The sequence below is a fragment of the Amia ocellicauda genome, chromosome 8 (assembly GCF_036373705.1).
Source record: "Amia ocellicauda isolate fAmiCal2 chromosome 8, fAmiCal2.hap1, whole genome shotgun sequence".
Lineage (NCBI taxonomy): Eukaryota > Metazoa > Chordata > Actinopteri > Amiiformes > Amiidae > Amia > Amia ocellicauda.
The window spans coordinates 11452393-11460770 of record NC_089857.1 but is presented as its reverse complement, the minus strand read 5'-3'; the positions used below and the strand labels follow the sequence as shown (position 1 = coordinate 11460770).

At 40.7% G+C, this 8378-nt stretch overlaps 1 long non-coding RNA gene across 1 annotated transcript; it reads left to right on the top strand.

The window, feature by feature from the left end:
* The first annotated feature begins 105 nt into the window (after positions 1–105).
* Positions 106–4854, top strand: LOC136755234 (uncharacterized). The gene is made up of 5 exons (XR_010817640.1): positions 106–278; positions 776–936; positions 2618–2804; positions 3196–3369; positions 3758–4854. It is a non-coding gene; the product is annotated as an uncharacterized LOC136755234 (long non-coding RNA).
* The last annotated feature ends 3524 nt before the right edge of the window (positions 4855–8378 follow it).

Here is an 8378-nt window from a genome sequence, read left to right as displayed (position 1 = left end):
ACATGACCGACATCGCTCCGACTCCGCCCCCGTTCCTACGGAATACAACGAGGGCCAAACTCCCCACACACTTGGAATTTTAGCGTGATGGGAGATGGACGCCATTTTGGCTCTGAAGTGACAACGCTGAAACAAATTTGCATGAAAATATAATGTATCCGATGTAGTAATAACAACAAATGAAAAATGAAGGACAGTTAGTGCCTCCGATTGCAATCGACGACAGTGCATTTGAAGCTGATCGGTTTATTTGTGTGCAGGCATTATTCAAACTAAGGGTAAGGCGTTTATTTGGGTATTTTCGTCACTGCTTCCATCTAGTGGAATAATGACACCGGTGAAGGCAGAATAATAATAACAGACTGTGTGGTTTATGGTAAATTACAATGCTGGTATAGCTGCTTCTGGTATATTACTTAATTATGCAATGCAGACATTTTATATGCTGTTTTCAGTATATAGTGCAGTAAGCCATTTTGTTCAGGGAGAATATTTCTCTGTAGGAGAAAGATTGGCATTATGAAGATAATCTAAAATGAATGAGGATTAGAATGGTTATAAACTCTCATGCTTCAGGTTCCCTGGAGACAAAGAAACACAGACACACCTTCATGTACATAGTCATACATGCTCTGTATACTGAGGCTACAATATAGTTGTAGGATATACTCCAGTAATTATAGTTTTGTATTTACTGTAAGTGAGCTGTACAGCTACAGTTCTCTCTGTATTGGTAGTAAAGATAACAATAACCAGTCTCTTGAGTTTTCAACAGACATGCTAGCTTGGAAGTCGAACAACTGTGAACGCTGTGGAAGTGACTTTGCTAGCCCTACAGCTCTGAAGCAACACTTTCGAGCCAAGCATTGTGGCAAGGGAATTTGTGACAAGTGTGGGGGTGAAGTCACACGAGACAAACTGAAGGAACACCAGCAGGTGAGATCCTAAACAATCATTTTACATCTAATTAAAACTACAAGAATAACTTGAGGCAGTTGTTTATTTCTACTCTTTAAATAAGAAGTGGTCAAACACTCTGGAGTTATACATTTTATTTGGACGTTTTTGATATTTGATATAATTTTTTGTAATTTTGTAATATTACTTTTTGCAAAATCCTTCAGATGTTGTTTGGCAAGATTTGTATTTCACTTCAATTACAAATATAACTTGATGCAATTGTTTATTTCTAATATCTATGTAGGACGTCTCTTAAATAGGGGTATACACTCACCTAAAGGATTATTAGGAACACCTGTTCAATTTCTCATTAATGCAATTATCTAATCAACCAATCACATGGCAGTTGCTTCAATGCATTTAGGGGTGTGGTCCTTGTCAAGACAATCTCCTGAACTCCAAACTGAATGTCTGAATGGGAAAGAAAGGTGATTTAAGCAATTTTGAGCGTGGCATGGTTGTTGGTGCCAGACGGGCCGGTCTGAGTATTTCAGAATCTGCTCAGTTACTGGGATTTTCACGCACAACCATTTCTAGGGTTTACAAAGAATGGTGTGAAAAGGGAAAAACATCCAGTATGCGGCAGTCCTGTGGGCGAAAATGCCTTGTTGATGCTAGAGGTCAGAGGAGAATGGGCCGACTGATTCAAGCTGATAGAAGAGCAACTTTGACTGAAATAACCACTCGTTACAACCGAGGTATGCAGCAAAGCATTTGTGAAGCCACAACACGTACAACCTTGAGGCGGATGGGCTACAACAGCAGAAGACCCCACCGGGTACCACTCATCTCCACTACAAATTGGAAAAAGAGGCTACAATTTGCACAAGCTCACCAAAATTGGACAGTTGAAGACTGGAGAAATGTTGCCTGGTCTGATGAGTCTCGATTTCTGTTGAGACATTCAGATGGTAGAGTCAGAATTTGGCGTAAACAGAATGAGAACATGGATCCATCATGCCTTGTTACCACTGTGCAGGCTGGTGGTGGTGGTGTAATGGTGTGGGGGATGTTTTCTTGGCACACTTTAGGCCCCTTAGTGCCAATTGGGCATCGTTTAAATGCCACGGCCTACCTGAGCATTGTTTCTGACCATGTCCATCCCTTTATGACCACCATGTACCCATCCTCTGATGGCTACTTCCAGCAGGATAATGCACCATGTCACAAAAGTCGAATCATTTCAAATTGGTTTCTTGAACATGACAATGAGTTCACTGTACTAAACTGGCCCCCACAGTCACCAGATCTCAACCCAATAGAGCATCTTTGGGATGTGGTGGAACGGGAGCTTCGTGCCCTGGATGTGCATCCCACAAATCTCCATCAACTGCAAGATGCTATCCTATCAATATGGGCCAACATTTCTAAAGAATGCTTTCAGCACCTTGTTGAATCAATGCCACGTAGAATTAAGGCAGTTCTGAAGGCGAAAGGGGGTCAAACACAGTATTAGTATGGTGTTCCTAATAATCCTTTAGGTGAGTGTATATCTTATTTATAAGCTAATGTTAACGTCTGCCGTTTTTACTTATGGCAAAGTGCTTACAGGTGGTGCTCAGCAAAAAACAGATTTTACAAATACAATATAATGGATGGATTGATTGATTGAGGTTTATCCTTACTTTAAAATCAGTTATTTGTATTTCCATTGCAGGCAGAGCACTGTGGAGAAATGCTGGAAGAGAGCCAGCAGGTGTGGTCTATCCCTGTTCAATGAGCATCGAGGTTCATCGCACCCGAGACGTCTGTTACATGTCGCATGTGTCACAAAGCGTTTGGCACCATTTTTGGCAAAGAGCAGCATGAGAGACAGTTTCATAATTTCACTTTGTCTAAAAGAGGTATGACAGCTCGCACAACAAGCAAATACACACACAGACACCACAGGAGCAAAGTATGGTGTATAGCCTATTACTTCTACTCCAGTTATGAGATGAGATATAATGTTATCCTCTTATTGAGTTAGCTTAAATGTATGTGAAGAGGTTTTTAATCCAGGTTTTCAGGACTTACAGTGCCATACATTTCCACTGCATCAACACCAAATCTGTTATGTTCTGGGCTCAAAATCAGATGTGTAAACAAAAACTGAAATAAAACACAACCGCAAAAAATAAATGTATTGTGCAAATACAAACAGACAAAAATGGTTTTATCAAGCAACTGGTTTCTAAATCCTAACCCCAGTTACCATGATTTCAAATTGTATTTTTTACTTCACTTTCCGTACAGCTAGGATGTCTACAGGGTTTTCCTGCAGTAGTGTCCTGCACATGCAGAGCTCACACCTGCTTGAACAGTTTGTAGAAACCAAACTGAGGCCGCAGTCCGGACTCCTGAAGAGAGACTGCGCCGGAGAAGTGGATTGACAGCTGCTGTCCTGTGCCAGTCAACAGAATTGTCAAGGTAATACCAAATACTGATTTACAAAATCCATTAGAAGTGTTTTGTGTAGAATAATAGTCTGCCGCTTCACTTTGAGCCACTAAAGACATGACAACAAGCAGCCTACATTAGAAAATCTCAGCTGTCTTTAGGTTTTAATGCGTTATAGATCAAATGGTGGATATTTATAACTGAGTAAGGAAGGATGAAATTGTGAACTGCCAGGGTGAAGATCATATGCTCTACACCAGGTTGTGTAGAACAAATAAAAAAAAATGTTTGCCTCCACCAACCAGATGATAATAATGGTGCTTATCATAGCCAGGTATTGGTATGTGCTCAACCCTGGAAGCCATATTGACATCCAGGGATTGGGGCATTAGAAATACAACACTACTGCACTTCACAGGGTGGCTCTTATGTGGAAGGAACAGACACACAGGACTGGTCCGACATGGACATAGCACTGTTCAGTGACTCCTTCGCCAGTCTGGATGACTGCAAGCAGAAGAGGACATCGGTGCTGGAAGGTTTGCAAATCAACCTTAAGAAGAGCGAAATGACCAATCGGTAACATCTCCCCAAGACTGTGTATTTTTTCAGCAGTGAGGATGAGAGAATGCTTCTATTTGAACTAAAATGACTGTATATTCTGAGACGCCACTCATGTACAGTAATAAGTGTCTATGATAAAAGTGAAACTATAAGGGAGGGGGAGTCAGCATAAGACACTGAGTCAAAACAGAACAATTGTGTTTTTATGGATTATAACAATTAAATCAAACAGTACAGGATGTTTTGGGATTATGTGGAACAGATCAGTTAGGTCACAGGGAAAAAGAGCATAAAAGAAAAGTGAATATAATGGGTATGTATTGATATTGCCTAGGGAGGTGTATACTAGTATTGCTTTTGATGACTAAGATATGCAGAAGAGTAAATGGATTTATGTGGATGTTAGGTTTTATTGACTGAGCTCTCTAACCTTCAGGATACTATTGGACAAGAAAACTTCAGTTTCCCTTCGCTTTCAGTTTAATTGTTACAAAAACCTTCACAGTCATCATTTTGATGTCATGCCATGCTATGACGCTCTGGGTCCTGTGCCATCGAAAGGTATCTCATAAATCTGCATTTCTGAAATAACATTTTCACTGTGGAAGTGTCTTTTGATAAAGTGCTCGGTCTCTTCTTGTAACCCAGGTTTACAATCCTGTAAAGTGAAGAAATATATGATGCTGTACACTGGCAAAATCATCTGTTTGGGCTCCTAAAATACCTCGGGAAGTATTGCTTGGCATTGTGCCTTCACAGAGTCCAAGAGGAAACTCTACCTGAAGCAGTTTAGCTGCAGCTTCTCTCCTTGTGTCTGCTGCAATACCAAGTGGATTTTGTGAAGACTGCGTCTGGGAGGGTCAAAGATCTGATATGTTTGGTGAAACACTGGCTCAAGACATCATTTGCCAAGCCCAGCCAAGTAAACAGGTCTTCACACAGGGTTTCAGAATACAAACAAACATGAGAAAAAAAATAAAATTAAAAGACAATATATAAACATATACAGTACTGTGCAAAAGTTTTATGCTGTAAAGTAAGAATGCTTTCAAAAATATACGTTAATAGATTATATTTAATTATTCCAATTAACTAAATGCAAAGTGAGTGAACAGAAGAAAAATCTAAATCAAATCCATATTTGGTGTGACCACCCTTTGCCTTCAAAAACAACATCAGTTCTTCTAGGTACACTTGGACACAGTTTTTGAAGGAACTCGGCAGGTAGGTTGGCCCAAACATCTTGGAGATCTAACCACAGTTCTTCTGTGGATTTAGGCGCCTCAGTTGCTTCTCTCTCTCCATGTAATCCCAGACAGACTCGATGATGTTGAGATCAGGGCTCTCTGGGGGCCATACCATCACTTCCAGTACTTGTTCTTCTTTACGCTGAAGATAGTTCCTAATGACTGTTGCTGTATGTTTGGGGTTGTTGTCATGCTGCAGAATAAATTTGAGGCCAATCAGATGCCTCCCTGATGGTATTGCATGATGGATAAGTATCTGCCTGTACTTCTCAGCATTGAGGAGACCATTAATTCTGACCAAATCCCCAACTCCATTTGCAGAAATGCAGCCCCAAACTTGCAAGGAACCTCCACCATGCTTCACTGTTGCCTGCAGACACTCATTCGTGTACTGTTCCCACTGTTTTCTGCCAATTCTGAGCTGATGACACTGCTGGACATCTTCCGATTGTGAAGGGAAGTAAGCATGACGTGTCTGCAATAAGTTTCCTTGGCTGACCACTGTGTCGATGGTCCTCAACGTTGCCCGTTTCTTTTGTGCTTCTTCAAAAGAGCTTGGACAGCACATCTGGAAACCCCTGTCTGTCTGGGAGAGACCTTGCTGATGCAGTATAACTACCTTGTGTCTTGTTGCTGTGCTCAGTCTTGCCATGGTGTATGACTTTTGACAGTAAACGGTCTTCAGGAACCTCACCTTGTTAGCTGAGTTTGGCTGTTCCTCCCCCAGTTTTATTCCTCCTACATAGCTGTTTCTGTTTCAGTTAATGATTGTGTTTTCCATCTACATATTGAATTGATGATCATTGGCACCTGTTTGGTATAATTGTTTAGTCAAACACCTGCCTATATGGCTACAAAATCCCTGACTTTGCGTAAGCGTACCTAGAAGAATTTATGCTGTTTTGAAGGCAAAGGGTGGTCACACAAAATATGGATTTGATTTAGATTTGTCTTCTGTTCACTCACTTTGCATTTAGTTAATTGATAAATATAATCTATTAACATGTCTATTTTTGAAAGCATTCTTACTTTACAGCATTTTTTCACACCTGCCTAAAACTTTTGCACGGTACTCTATCTGTATATAATATATTCTGTACTTTACAATCATGTTTTTAATAGAACCTTGAAAAAGTAATACAAATATCCCTCCTTTAGACTTAATTTTCAGCTACTATTTTACCTGTGCCCACCCAAACCCTTCTTCATCGTCTCTGTAGATTCCGGTGTCTGCCCTCCTCCTACACTCTGGAGCTCATCACCTTGTACGTCTGGCAGCTGGCTGGGAAGCCCATCTTTTTCAGCCTGGTCCAGGGGCTAAGAGCTGTCCTCAAGCTCCTGCTCAGGTACTCTGAGATCTGTGTCACCTGGTACAAGCACTACAGCCCAGCTTCTGACATGGTCCAGAAGGCTCTTAAGAAACAAACAAGGTGAGCTACTGTGATCTCTGGCTGGTTCCTCAGACCGGTGACAGCGTAGATGCTGGAAGTTATATGTGTTCATTTCCCGTCAGTCATGTGGTGGACGGGAAACAACCACGGTTATAGTGGGGAGGGAAACGATTACAGTGGTTAGGGAAGTGGCTTCAACAAATGCTGGTTGCTGAAGGTCTTCCTTCGTTCAGTTTGTACTGTGAAATCGCACTGCTCAACTCTTTCAGAAACAGAAACGCATTTGATTGTTTGCCTCTCTCTCTCACTCCTTCTACATCATGCAGACTTCTGTCACCTTTTGCGCAGTTGCTTTAGATTTTCCCAGTGCGACTGGGATGTATGTATGTGTGTGTAGCAGGATGTGATCAGATTACATGTGACTGATTGCTAGTCCTAGAGGTCTGGACTAATTAAGGGAATAATTGGCTCAATTAGCTAATTAGTTGATCAGCTACAATGGAAAACAGAAGGTCATGTGCTCTGAAGATCCAGAGCAGAGAAGCACTGGTCTGTCCAGTGTTTGCCATGCAGAGGCTGCATTGTATGATTGATTTTCCCCAAGATTATAGACCAGGGGTCTATGTGTGATGTGTTGTGTTACACTTGATCACCGTGTTTATAAGATGTTGTTTAGTTCAACTAAGAGGAGTTTTTCATGTAGAATTCAGTTTAAATGAGGCATAGAAAAGGGCATTCCTAGGAATGTTATTAAACAGACAAAAAAAAGTTAAATGCTTTTTTTTGCAGTCATGGCTCCATCGCAATATTAATAGAAGAAAGCCCTGTTTATCTTGCGCTATTTTACATACCATATATACAGTTGTGCCAAACCATGCTTTGTTTGCAGAAAATTATAATGGTAACATTCTGTCCAAATTTGACACAAGTTTAATTACACGAATGAAGAAAGAATCATGTTCCAATGAAAATATATATTTCTAATTCTGCTTCAAAGTGTAGTTAACAATAATATTTTTAATTAAAAACAATAATAATTCAGAAGAGCATATGTGTCTTTTGGCAGCTTTACCAAGGCTTACCAGTGCAAGATGAATTTCCATACATTGTGTTTGTAACAACCCTGATGGAATAGTCTGAAACAGGGATTAAAACTTTAAAAATTAAAAAGTCCTGTCTAGATTTGAACAAACCTGAATCCTAAGAGTACTGAGATCAGACACACATGCTCTCAGTCTTAACTAAACACCACTGACCGATGTTTGTGTTGTATAGATGAGGCTCAACATGTCAACATTTATTTTTCTCCCTTCAGTGGAAATATTGCATAGAGAATAGATTAACTTTTTTATTATTTCATTTTAATTTTTTTAATTTGAATTCATTAAATCTTCTTTCATCTGAATAGGCCCTTTGTCTTGGACCCAGTCAATCCAACCTTTTAATGTCTGTGAGAACTGCAACTCATGGGATGAGGTAGCCGTGGTCTGCAGGCAGAGTTTGTTGAAGCCTCTGCTGAATGGGGTGCAGGCCGCCGGCCCCTGGCTCTTCACCGATGTCTGGTAAAGAGAGATACTGGCTGCAGCCCTCCCCCTACCCGCAGCTGCAGCCCCGGATAATACCCACATCTGCTGGCACTGATATCCGCTCCCTCGCCGTGCCAACTCCAGGCCTGCATATTAATAAATCAGGAACCTGAAGATTTTGCAAGACGGAAAAATTATAAATGCATGAAATGCTCCAGAGGTTAATTCTTCATGGCAACTATTTCAGTTTCCTTGTGAATATTCGCCTCATGGTCCCTTTTATCTTGTTTTGTCTGCTCAACTTTAATACT